Source organism: Manis pentadactyla, chromosome 10 (genome assembly GCF_030020395.1).
Source record: "Manis pentadactyla isolate mManPen7 chromosome 10, mManPen7.hap1, whole genome shotgun sequence".
Lineage (NCBI taxonomy): Eukaryota > Metazoa > Chordata > Mammalia > Pholidota > Manidae > Manis > Manis pentadactyla.
Window position 1 is genome coordinate 101,911,387 of NC_080028.1, and position 12,729 is coordinate 101,924,115.

The 12,729-nt window shown below is 38.2% G+C and overlaps 1 protein-coding gene across 3 annotated transcripts in view; it reads right to left on the minus strand.

Moving 5' to 3' along the window:
- Nucleotides 1-12,729, minus strand: part of SDK1 (sidekick cell adhesion molecule 1) — a 1,051,799-nt gene that overhangs the window by 469,161 nt on the left and 569,909 nt on the right. The window lies entirely within an intron of this gene.

The window sequence follows — 12,729 nt, forward strand, 5'->3', positions numbered from 1 at the left end:
GTCGTCTTGGCACACTCAGCCAGGAAGCTGGGAGACCCAGGGAACTCCAGGCGCACTAACTCCCTATGCTGTAGTGCAGCTCTGAAGCCCCTTACCGCAATAAGCACCCTGCCAATCATTCCCCAGGCCAGCACGGCCCCTCACACAGCGGCCCAGTAGGCCAGGAGCAGGCGCACAAGGTGGCAACAGCGGGAGACAAGTAGCCCAGGAGCAGGCGCATGAACTGGCAGCAGCAGCAGCAGCAGTGGACTGGGCTGGGAGTGGCCATGCCCCTAGCAACTGCCGAGAATCTCCTCCCAGCGCACAGCCGCCTGGGCCAGATGCAAAGGCCGACGCAAGCGCGCAGCTGCCCAGCACAGGCGAAGGGGCACCACTCTCGCAGGAGAGCACACCGGGGTCACCTGCCACTCCCTGCACAGCTCTGGGCTACCCTGACAGAGACCCCACCCATGCCAACTTAGGGGATGAATCCGGAGGCTGCTTTAGGAGTGCGGGCAACCGACACAGGCAGTGGAGAAGGGCAAGGCAACCAGAAAACAGGAAAGAACATTGTCCTCCCAGCTGACACATGCGCTACCTGCCTACAGCTACCTCTATCGCCATGAAAAGGGAGAAGAATTTCGTCAAGTCCAGAATTACCCACACAATCCCCAAGAGAGGGCCTAGGGAGATAAATTTAACCAATATTCCTGAAAAATAATTCAAAATAAAGGTCATAACCATACTAATGGACCTGCAGAGAAATATGCAACAGCTAAAGGAGCAAGTAGGGAGGGAGAATACAGAAATAAAATAATCTCTGGAAGGACTTAAGAGCAGACTGGATGATGTGCAAGAGACCATTAATGGAATACAAATCAGAGAACAGGAATGCAGAGAATCTGAAGCAGAGAGAGATAAAAGGATCTCTTGGAATGAAAAAATATTAGGAGAACTGTGTGACCAACTCAAACATAACAATATTCACATTACAGGAGTACCAGAAGATGGAGAGAGAGAAAAAGGGATAGAAAGAGACTGTGAAGAAATAATTGCTGAAAACTTCCCCAAGCTGGGGAAGGAAATAGTCGCTCAGATCATGGAGGCTCACAGAACTCCCAACACAAGGGACCCAAGGAGGACAACACCAAGACATATAATAATTAAGTGGCAAAGATCAAAGACAAGGACAGAGTATTAAAGGCAGCCAGTGAGAGGAAAAAGGTCACCTACAAAGGAAAACCCATCAGACTATCATCAGATTTCTCAACAGAAACCTTACAGGCCAGAAGAGAATGGCATGATATATTTAATGCAATGAAACAGAAGGGCCTTGAACCAAGGATTCTGTATCCAGCACGATTATCATTTAAATATGAAGGCAGAATTAAACAATTCCCAGACAAACAAAAGTTGAGGGAATTTACCTCCCACAAACCACCTCTACAGGACATTTTAAAGGGACTACTTTAGATAAAAGCACTCCTAAGGCTAAATAGATGTCATGAGAGAAAATAAAATCACACCAAAGAAAGCCAACCAACCAAATACTAACTAAAGGCAAAAAATAAAATCAACACTCACAAAAGCAGTCAAAAGAAACACAAAAGAGTACAGAATAAAACACCTAACATATAAAGAATGGAGGAGGAGGAATAAGAAGGGAGAGAAATAAAGAATCATCAGTGTTTATAATAGCTTAATAAGCGAGTTAAGTTAGATGGTTAGATAGTAGAGAAGCTACCCTTCAACTTTTGGTAACCACGAATCTAAAGCCTGCAATGGCAAAAAGTACATATCTTTCAATAATCACCCTAAATGTAAATGGACTGAATGCACCAATCAAAAGAAACAGAGTAACAGAATGGATAAAAGAGCAAGACCCATCTATATGCTGCTTACAAGAGACTCATGTGAAACCCAAAGACATGCACAGATTAAAAGTCAAGGGATGGAAAAAGATATTTCCTGCAAACAATATGGAGAAAAAAGCAGGTGTTGCAGTACTTGTATGAGACAAAATAGACTTCAAAACAAAGAAAGTAACAAAAAAGGACATTACATAACGATAAAGGGGTCACTCCAACAAGAGGATATAACCATTATAAATATATATGCAACCAATACAGGAGCAGCAACATATGTGAAACAAATACTAACAGAATTAAAGGAGGAAATAGAATGTAATGCATTCATTCTAGGAGACTTCAACATACCACTCACTCCAAAGGACAGATCCACCAGAGAGAAAATAAGTAAGGACACAGAGGCACTGAACAACACACAAGAACAGATGGACCTAACAGACATCTACAGAACTCTACGCTCAAAAGCAGCAGGATACACATTCTCCTCAAGTGCACATGGAACATTTTCCAGAATAGACCACATACTAGGCCACAAAAAGAGCCTCAGTAAATTCAAAAAGATTGAAATTCTACCAACCAACTTCTCAGCCCACAAAGGTATAAAACTAGAAATAAATTGTACAAAGAAAACAAAAAAGCTCACAAACACATGGAGGCTTAAAAACATGTTTCTAAATAATCAATGGATCGATGACCAAATTAAAACAGAGGTCAAGCAATATACGGAGACAAATGACACTGACAGCATAAAGCCACAACTTTTGTGGGATGCAGCAAAGGCAGTTCTAAGAGGAAAGTATATAGCAATCTAGGCCTATATAAAGAAGGAAGAACAATCCCAAATTAATAGTCTAAAGTCACAATTATTGAAAATGGAAAAAGAAGAACAAATGAGGCCCAAAGTCAGCAGAAGGATGGATATAATAAAGATCAGAAAAGAAATAAATAAAATTGAGAAGGTAAAACAACAGAAAAAATCAATGAAACCAAGAGCTGGTTCTTTGAAAAAATAAAATAGATAAGCCCCTAGCAGACTTATTAAGAGAAAATGAGAATCTATACACATCAGCAGAATCAGAAATGAGAAAGGAAAAAATCACGATGGACCCCATACAAATACAAAGAATTATTAGAGAATACTATGAAAATCTATATGCTAACAAGCTGGAAAACCTAGAAGAAATGGAAACTTCCTAGAAAAATACAACCTTCTAAGACTAACAGAGGGAAAAAAAAGAAAATCTAAACAGACCAATTACCAGCAAGAAATTGAATCAGTAATCAAAAAACTACCCCAGAACAAAACCCCTGGGCTGATGGATTCACCACTGAATTTTATCAGACATATAGAGAAGACATAACACCCATTCTCCTAAAAGTTTTCCAAAAAATAGAAGAGGATGGAATACTTCCAAACTCATTTTACAAGGCCAGCATCACTCTAATACCAAAACCAGGCAAATACCCCACCAAAAAAGAAAATTACAGACCAATATCCCTGATGAACATAGATGCAAAAATACTCAACAAAATATTAGCAAACCGAATTCAAAAATACATCAAGAGGATCATACACCATGATCAAGTGGAATTCATCTCAGGGATGCAAGGATGGTAGAATATTTGAAAATCCATCAACATCATCCACCACATCAACAAAAAGAAGGACAGAAACCACATGATCATCTCCATAGATGCTAAAAAAGCATTAGACAAAATTCAATATCCATTCATGATAAAACTCTCAACAAAATGGGTATACAGGGCAAGTTCCTCAATGTAATAAAGGCCATGTATGACTAACCCACAGCCAACATCATACTGAACAGTGAGAAGTTGAAAGCTTTTCCTCTAAGATCGGGAACAAGACAGGGATGCCCACCATCCCCACTGTTATTCAACATAGTACTGGAGGTCCGAGCCACAGCAATCAGGAAAAACAAAGAAATACAAGGCATGCAGATTGGTAAAGAAGAAGTCAAACTGTAACTATTTGCAGATGACATGATATTGTACATAAAAAACCATAACGAATCCATTTCAAAACTACTAGAACTAATATCAGAATTCAGCAAATTTGCAGGATATAAAATTAATACACAGAAATTTGTTGCTTTCCTATACACTAACAATGAACTAAAAGAAAGAGAAATCAGGAAAACAATTCCATTCACAATTGCATCAAAAAGAATAAAATACCTAGGAATAAACCTAACCATGGAAGTGAAGGACATATACCCTGAAAACTACAAGACACTCTTAAGAGAAATTAAAGAGGACACTAATAAATGGAAACTCATCCCATGCTCTTGGCTAGGAAGAATTAATATTGTCAAAATGACCATCCTGCCTAAAGCAATATACAGATTCAATGCAATGCTTATCAAAATACCAAAAGCATTCTTCACTGAAGTGGAACAAATAGTTTTAAAATTCATATGGAACCACAAAAGACCCTGAATACCCAAAGCAATCCTGAGAAGGAAGAATAAAGTAGGGGGCATCTCGCTTCCCAATGTCAAGCTCTACTACAAAGCCACAGTAATCAAGACAATCTGGTACTGGCACAAGAACAGAGCCACAGACCAGTGGAACAGAATAGAGAGTCCAGATACTAACCCAAACATATGCGGTCAGTTAATACATGATAAGGGAGCCATAGACATACAATGGGGAAATACCAGCCTCTTCAACAGCTGGTGTTAGCAAAACTGAACAGCTACATGTAAGAGAATGAAACTGAATCATTGTCTAACCCCAAAAACAAAAGTAAATTTGAAATGGATCAAAGACCTGAATGTAAGTCATGAAACTGTAAAAGTCTTAGAAGAAAACATAGGCAAAAATCTCTTGGACATAAACATGAGCAACTTCTTCATGAACATATCTCCCTGGGCAAGGGAAACAAAAGCAAAAATGAACAAGTGGGACTATATCAAGCTGAAAAGCTTCTGTACAGCAAAGGACACCACCAATAGAACAAAAAGGCATCCTACAGTATGGGAGAATATATTCATAAATGACAGATCCAATGAAGGGTTGACATCCCAAATATATAAAGAGCTCATGCACCTCAACAAACAAAATGCAAATAATCAATGAAAAAATGGGCAGAGGAGCTGAACAGACTGTTATCCAAAGAAGAAATTCAGATGGCCAACAGATACATGAAAAGATGCTCCACATTGCTAGTCATCAGAGAAATGCAAATTAAAACCACAATGAGATATCACCTCACACCAGTAAGGATGGCCACCATCCAAAAGACAAACAACAACAAATGTTGGCGAGGTTGTGGAGAAAGGGGAACTCTCCTATACTGCTGGTGGAAATGTAAACTAGTTCAGCCATTGTGAAAAGCAGTATGGAGGTTCCTCAAAAAGCTCAAAATAGAAATACCATTTGACCCAGGAATTCCACTTCTAGGAATTTACCCTAAGAATGCAGCAGACCAGTTTGAAAAAGACATATGCACCCCTATGTTTATCACAGCACTACTTCCAATAGCCAAGAAATGGAAGCAGCCTAAGTGTCCATCAGTAGATGAATGGATAAAGAAGATGTGGTACATATACACAATGGAATATTTATTCAGCCATAAGAAGGAAAGAAATCCTACCATTTGCAACAACATGGATGGAGCTAGAGGGTATTATGCTCAGTGATATAAGCCAGATGGAGAAAGAGAAGTACCAAGTGATTTCATTCATATGTGGAGTATAAGAACAAAGGAAAAACTGAAGGAACAAAACAGCAGGAGAATCACAGAACCCAAAAATGAACTAACAGTTACCAAAGGGAAAGGGACTGTGGAGGATGGGTGGGAGGGGAAGGATGGGGGCGGGGGGAGAAAGGCAGCATTACGGTCAGCATGTATAATGTTGGCGGGGGGGCATGCAGAGTGCTGTGCAACCCAGAGAAGACAAGTAGTGATTCTACAGCATCTTACTATGCTGATGGACAGTGACTGTAATGGGATTTTTGGGGGTTACTTGGTGACGCGTGGAGTCTAGTAAACATAATGTTCCTCATGTATTTGTAGGTAAATGATACCAAAAAAATACATATATATGAAAAAAACTGGGAAGCATTTTGTTCTTTTTTTCTATTTACTGGAGGAGATTGTGTAAAAGTTTTAAAAATTATTCTTTAAATGTTTGGTAAATTTCTCTAATGAAATGATCTGAGCTAGAAGATTGATGAGGGAAGTTTTAGTTACAAATTAAATTTCTTTAATGGCTGTAATACTATTCATATTATGTATTTCAGATAGGTTCACTTTGGCTTTTGAAAATTCAGTCCACTTAATCTAAGTTGTCAAATTTATGAGTGTAAAGTTGCCTGTGGTATTTCTGTACTATTGTTTTAATAGCTGCAGGAACTATAGTGTTACCTACTATTTCATTGTTAGTGATCTATGTCTTCTCTTTTCTTTCCTTCTCTAGGTTTTAAAGGTGGGAGCTTACTGATTTGAAATGTTCCCTCTTTTCTAACATAAACATAATGCTATATACTTCCCTCTTAGCACATCCTCAGTTGCATCCCACATATTTGGTATTTTCTATTTTCATTTTCATTCACTTTTGTGTATTACTTTGATACATAGATTATTTAAAGGCATGTTGTATAATATCCACATGTTTAGAGATTTTCCTGTTATCTGTTATTAATTTCTGGTTTGATTATGTTCATAGTACATACTTGGTATAATTTCAATTCTTTTAAGTTTGTATTGAGGTTTGGCTTTATGGCTGAGAATATTTTCTGTTTTGGAAAATATTCCATTGGTGCTTTAAATGAATGTGTATTGGGTTAAGTCATTCTATAAATATCAATTAGATCCTACTGGTTGATGGTATTGTTCAGTCCTACTATATCATTGCTACCAATTGGTCCTGTCAGTTGATGAAAGTCCCCAAATATAACTCTTGACCTGTCCATGTCTCAGGTTAATCAATTTTTGTTTCATGGGTTTTGAAGTTCTGTTGTTTGGAGCATATACATTTAGGATTTCTATGTCTTCTTGGTGGAGTCATCCTTTTATCATTAAGTAATGGTTGGTTTTCCTGCTTGCAATTGTCTTTGGTCTTAAGTCTATTTTATCATATATTAATATAGCTATTCCTTTTTAAAATATTAATGCTTGTATGATGTAACTTTCTGTCCTTTCAACCTATATATGCCATAATGTTTGAAGTGAGTTTTACAGTTCTGTAGTTTTTAAGAAAAATCTACTCTATCTTTTAGTTGTTGTACTTAGATTCTATTCACTTTGTTTCTGGTTTCTCTGGTCTCTTTTATTGATTTCCTGTGGGTTAATTGAACAGTTTTTAGGACTCCATCTTGACTTATTTATAGTGTTTTTTAGTTTCTCATTTTGTACAGTTTTCTTAGTGAGACAGGGACTACAGGCTTAGAGTAGGGTGAGGGCATCCAGAAAAAATAAAGGAAGATAATCCATTGTGAGATTTGCTTTGGTCTGCTGGAGTGCCCAGCTTATTTTTCTGACTTTGCCCAGGTACTGCTTTTCTTCCTCCAGCCCTTATCAAGTGATTTGCAACCTGGGCAATTTAACAAGCAAGCCCAAAACAACGTAGTAAAAACAGGAAGGATTCCATCTTGAAAATAAGATTGCATTTTAAAACCCCATTAGTTAAAGAGTAAGTTTCTTACCATACTCTTTAACAAACAGACAATAACTCAGCCCACCTTGGGAGCAAAGGAGGCAGTCTTGAGTGATATGTTCCCAGACTAGGAAGCTGCTATTGTGGTAGGAAATCAGAGCAGTAAATTTCTTGTAAATAACCAGGAAGACTAACAAGAAACTTAATGTCTCTTCAAAGACAAACATTTTGGGAACACTTCCAGGTGTGCATCCCTAGCCCTTTGTCTCTCAACCGCCTATAAAAACCCTAGACAATGCACCACCCTGGGACTCTCTTGCTCCCTCCTGGCGCAAGCCAGGGACTCTGTCCTCTCACTTTATCTCTAAATAAAAGCCTGTCATTTGCTCTCCTACCTTGAGTGTTTGCGAAGTTCATTCTTTGACTCCATGAGCAAGAACCCCAGCATCATTAGGGTTGATCTAATTAATAAGCATTTAATTTATCACAGCCTACTTGCATCACATTTTACTACTTCTTGTGAAGTATGGAGATCATTTTTCCTTCCCCACTTTTTAAATATAAATGTCTTAAGTATTCCCTCTACATATATTCAGCACCACTTCAGATGGTGTTAATGATTTTTTATTGAAATTTCAAATATAAGGAACTCACAAGGAGGAGAGTCTATTTTATTTATTTTAATTGTATCCACTTCTTCATTATTTTCTTTCTGTAGTGTCACACCCCCTTTTCTGATCACCTTCTTTCTGTTTGGAGGGCCTCCTTCAGTTATCTTCGAGTGCAGGCATGGTAACAATACATTCTCAGTTTTCCTTAGTTTAACTTTTCCTCCTTTATTCCTGAATATTTTGTCAGATACAGACACAGAATTATCAGTTGAAAGTTCTTTTTAATTGCTGTTCAGTGTGACAAGTTTCAATTTTTCTTTACTAAGCTCAAGTATGATGTGTCTTTGAAAATATTTCTTTGACTTTATCTTTTTTGAGATTCATTCAGCTTCTTGAATGCAAGTTTGAGTATTTTTTTTGTCTCCACAATCTGGTAAGTTTTCAGCCCTTATCTCAGCCTTATTCTTTCTTCTTTTCTTCTGGACTTTTAGTAACATGTTAGATATTTGTTTACAGTCTCACAGGTCCCTGAGGCTCTGTTTTTTTCCTAAGTCTACTATTTTCTTTGTAGTTCAGACTGAGTAAATTCTATGGATCCGTCTTCATATTCACTGATTCTATCCTTGTCATCTCCATTCCACTACTAGGCGCAACCACACAGCTTCTTCTTTTAGTTATTGTATGTTTCAGTCCACTAATTTCTACTTGATTCTTTTTTTTTTAATTTCTTCTTTGTTGAGATGTTCTACTTCTTCATTTGTTTAAAGAGAATAAATAATTTGCTGTTGAAGCACTTTTAAAATCCTTGTCTGGTAATTCCAACATCTGATTCATTGCAACATTGGCCTCAGTTGATTGTTTACTCATTCAAGTTGTGATTTTCCTGGTTCTAGCGATGGCAAATGATTTTCAACTATGTCCAACATTTTGATAAGGTTGAGTCTCCTGATCCTATTTAAATATTTTCTTTCAGCAGGCAGTTGTCTGCTAGGTTTTATGTGTAGGATATACGTGTATAACTTTGTGGTCTATAGTTCCAATGACAATTTATTTTGCAGAGCTATTCTGGTCCCCTTTGTTTGTAGGGTCTGCTGGGGCTCCTGCTTTATCCCTGCTATTGCTGCTGGTGGGAACAGAAGGCACTTGCCCAGGCTTCCCTGTGTCACTGGGTGAAAGGTGAGAGATGCCTGACCCTGTTGACTGAGAAAGTTTCTCTGGGCCAACAGGTGCTGGTAGGCTTCTTGCTCAATCTTGGCTGGTACCACCTAGGGAGGAAAGCACCTACTTGTTCCACCTTAAGCCACTGGTGATGAATCAGAAAATGCTGGGTCCAAATAGATTATAATTTAATAATTTTTTTTATTACAAACAGTAATTCATTTATAGTCTGCAGTTCTGCAAAGTTTGCAAGATATGTGGACAATCTAGTATATTTGTGAATAGTGTAGTTTGATTTTATTAGCTGATGCTAATTATATGTGCAAGTATTTTGGAATACAATGAACAATAAGGACAATTACAATCTTATTATTTAACAGATTTTAAGTCATTGTTTGAGAGTTTGAACCAACTGAGATGAGTACTCTACTTGATTCTTCCCTTATTTTTTGAATTTTAATGCCACATAATGCTGATTCACAACTAAAAAGATTAAAATTAGAATCAGTCTAAGCCCACACTGCATTCTCTAAAGCCCATTTGAAGTCTAAAAATTGGTGTTATTAATTAATTTCATTGTAATTTGCACTTAATTAGAACCTTTCCATGTTAGAGACTTATAAACTCATTCTGGCACAATTGGGAAATAAGATACACTACAAGAGCAAATTTCCCATTTGATGCTCAATACTTCAAGCATGGAAACTTGTTTTAGAATCACTTTTTAGAGAAAATTTTCTGAAATTAATTATATAGTGGTCCTCTTCCTACTTAGTAAAGGGTACTGAATGACATTTACCTTTTCTTGAGGTCTCAGGACCATTTTCACAATTTGTATACTGTTCTATAATGTCATAATATGTTACAGGATGCAGAGCACTTTATGGACATTATTCTACTGGTATGAAATGGGCAAATAAGATACCATTTTTTTCTCACTTTATGGGGAAACTGAGTCCCAGAGAGGGTGGATGCCTAGCCAATAATTAAATAGCAAATCAAAAGGCAGAAAAGGAGTAAAAAAAGCTAACATTCACATTGTACTCTTATAGTGCCAAAGCCCTTTTCACAAATATTATTTCATTCAATTCTAATGACAATAAATCATCTTTCATATTTCACAATGAGGAAACAGAAGCTAAGAGATTTTAAGCAACTGTCTGGTCACAGAAGGAGAGATTGAGGCTGCTACTTTCTCACCCTATGCTATCTGTAGTTTCTGAGTTTTTAAACCCTTGTGGATCAAAAGTCCAGAGCTATTTCTGTTGCACCATATATACAGGGTTATTTCCACTTCGATGGTGTGGCTTCAATGGCTACCTTTTTTGGTTCTAGCTTCCACATTTTGTATTCTTCTTTTCCCTCCTGGCTCACTCCTTGCTGACTGCACACTCTCTCACTGTTTTTAATCTGATATTTTAAATGTTTTTGTGGGCTGAGATGAAAAAGCCTTTGAATTAGGGTCTGAGGAGCTCCCCATTTTAAATCAAGCCATGAATTAATGTGACATTTATTTGTCTGTGTAAAGCCTGCTCTGCTGATTCCTGGTGCTCAGTTATGTTCTTAATCACAATGATTACTAGATATGTGACTCATCAAGAGGTGACAGGTTTTGACTATAATATCTTAGCATAAGGAAATTATACAATAACTAATAAAATATTAAATTGTTCAATGGTTTTGCTTTCAAGGCTAGTGTATTCTCCAGATGAAAACTTTAGTTCAGAATCCATGATTAATGATCAAATACTGTGACAGAAAGCTGTTGAAAGATATCTGATGACTGATGAGTCTTTACTCTAATGGAGTTGACATGTGTTTGAAAAGTCTTTTTTTGTACTTTGTTACAAATACTAAAGTCTAGACCAAGCCTAATTCAGTGCTAAAAGACTGTTGAGGAGAAATATGAGATGTCCAAGATAGTGAAAGGAACAAATGAAGAAATTCCTGAGGGAAGCAATGGAGAAAAGGTGTAACAATCATTCCTCCCTCCCCACCCCCCAAATTCTTTCTTACTTTAAACTCTGGAACCACTACCTCCCCCTCTTTTTTTTTTTTTTTGGAGGAATGGGATTTCTCTAAGAATAGAGAGACAAACAACCTAACTGTACTTCATATAGAGCCTCTGTTCCCAAAGGACTTTGAAGAAAAACATCATTATCTTTCTTACCCTAACAGAGGAAGACAGTGTTTTCACCATCAGTTGATTTGTTTTGCCATCAGCCAGACTCTGAAGTAGGTGTTTACGTTGGGGGCACACTTACATTTCCCAGCTTACTGAGGGGCTCCCTGCACATTCTGCTGCCTCCCCCGTCCAAGAACAACTGTGCCACCAGAAGGACTCCTGCCACCGCCAGGGAAGGCAGCCTGGCATCCTTCCATCCCATAGCCACAGGGGCATCCCCTTGGCTGTTTCTACTCCTATAAAGACAAGCTGGGGCTGACAAAGCAATCGGTGGCCTGGGTTTTGAGTGTGTGGGTTTGCACCTTCACAGGAGCTTCTGGGAAACCATGCTCTGACCCAAAGGAGGGAATCCAGTGGCACTGATGAAGGTCCTGTGATGTGTGAAGCAACTAGGCCAACCTCAGGGCCACTCAGTGGATATTCAGCACATTTAGCCTTCCCTAACCCTTTTCCCAGAATAAACTTCTTTCGTGTCCAGATACACCATGTGTATGTATGTATATATATATATATATATATATATATATATATATATGTTTTTTTCTAACAATGTAACTACTGTATTCCACATGTGTGTATACATGCCCACTGCCATTAGGGCAGTGAAATGTCTTATTCATCTTCATACCAACAATGGGTTACACAAGTGTTATGATATTATTGAACACTGCTTTGTTCCAAACATAAGCCTTGCACATACATTCACTTACAGAACCCTCACAGCAACCTGTTACGTAAATACTATCATAATCTCATTTACAAATGAGGAAACTGAGCTTTAGGGAGACTAAGTAACCTGCCCAAGAGAACCTTCCTGGATGATCAGCCACAGCAGGTCTCCTGCTTGTCTCTGCTTCCATACCACAGCCAAATGCACAGATGGGCAAGCCACACCCTGCCCACTGTGCTCAGAACAAAATTCCAAATTATGTAAGTGGTCTAAATGGCCCTGCAAGATCCGTGCTGCCTAACTTCCCATCCCCATCACTGAGACCCTTCCCTTGACATATTGCCACCACACTCGTTTTCTTCTGCTTCTTCAATAAACTCAGCTTTTCTCCTTTGGAGTCTTTGAGCTGCCATCTCCACAGCCTGAAATACTCTAACCTCAGGTAGTTGCTGGCTCATTCTTTAGAGGAATCAGCATAAATGTCACCTTCTTAGAGCAGCTTTCCTTGACCACCCACCACCCCTATTACATGAATCATCTATTTCCTTCATACAATTTACAGCTATCTGTAATTGTCTTATTTAAACATTTACTTGTTAGCTGCCTGTCTCTCCCATGTAAAACTCTGAGGCCA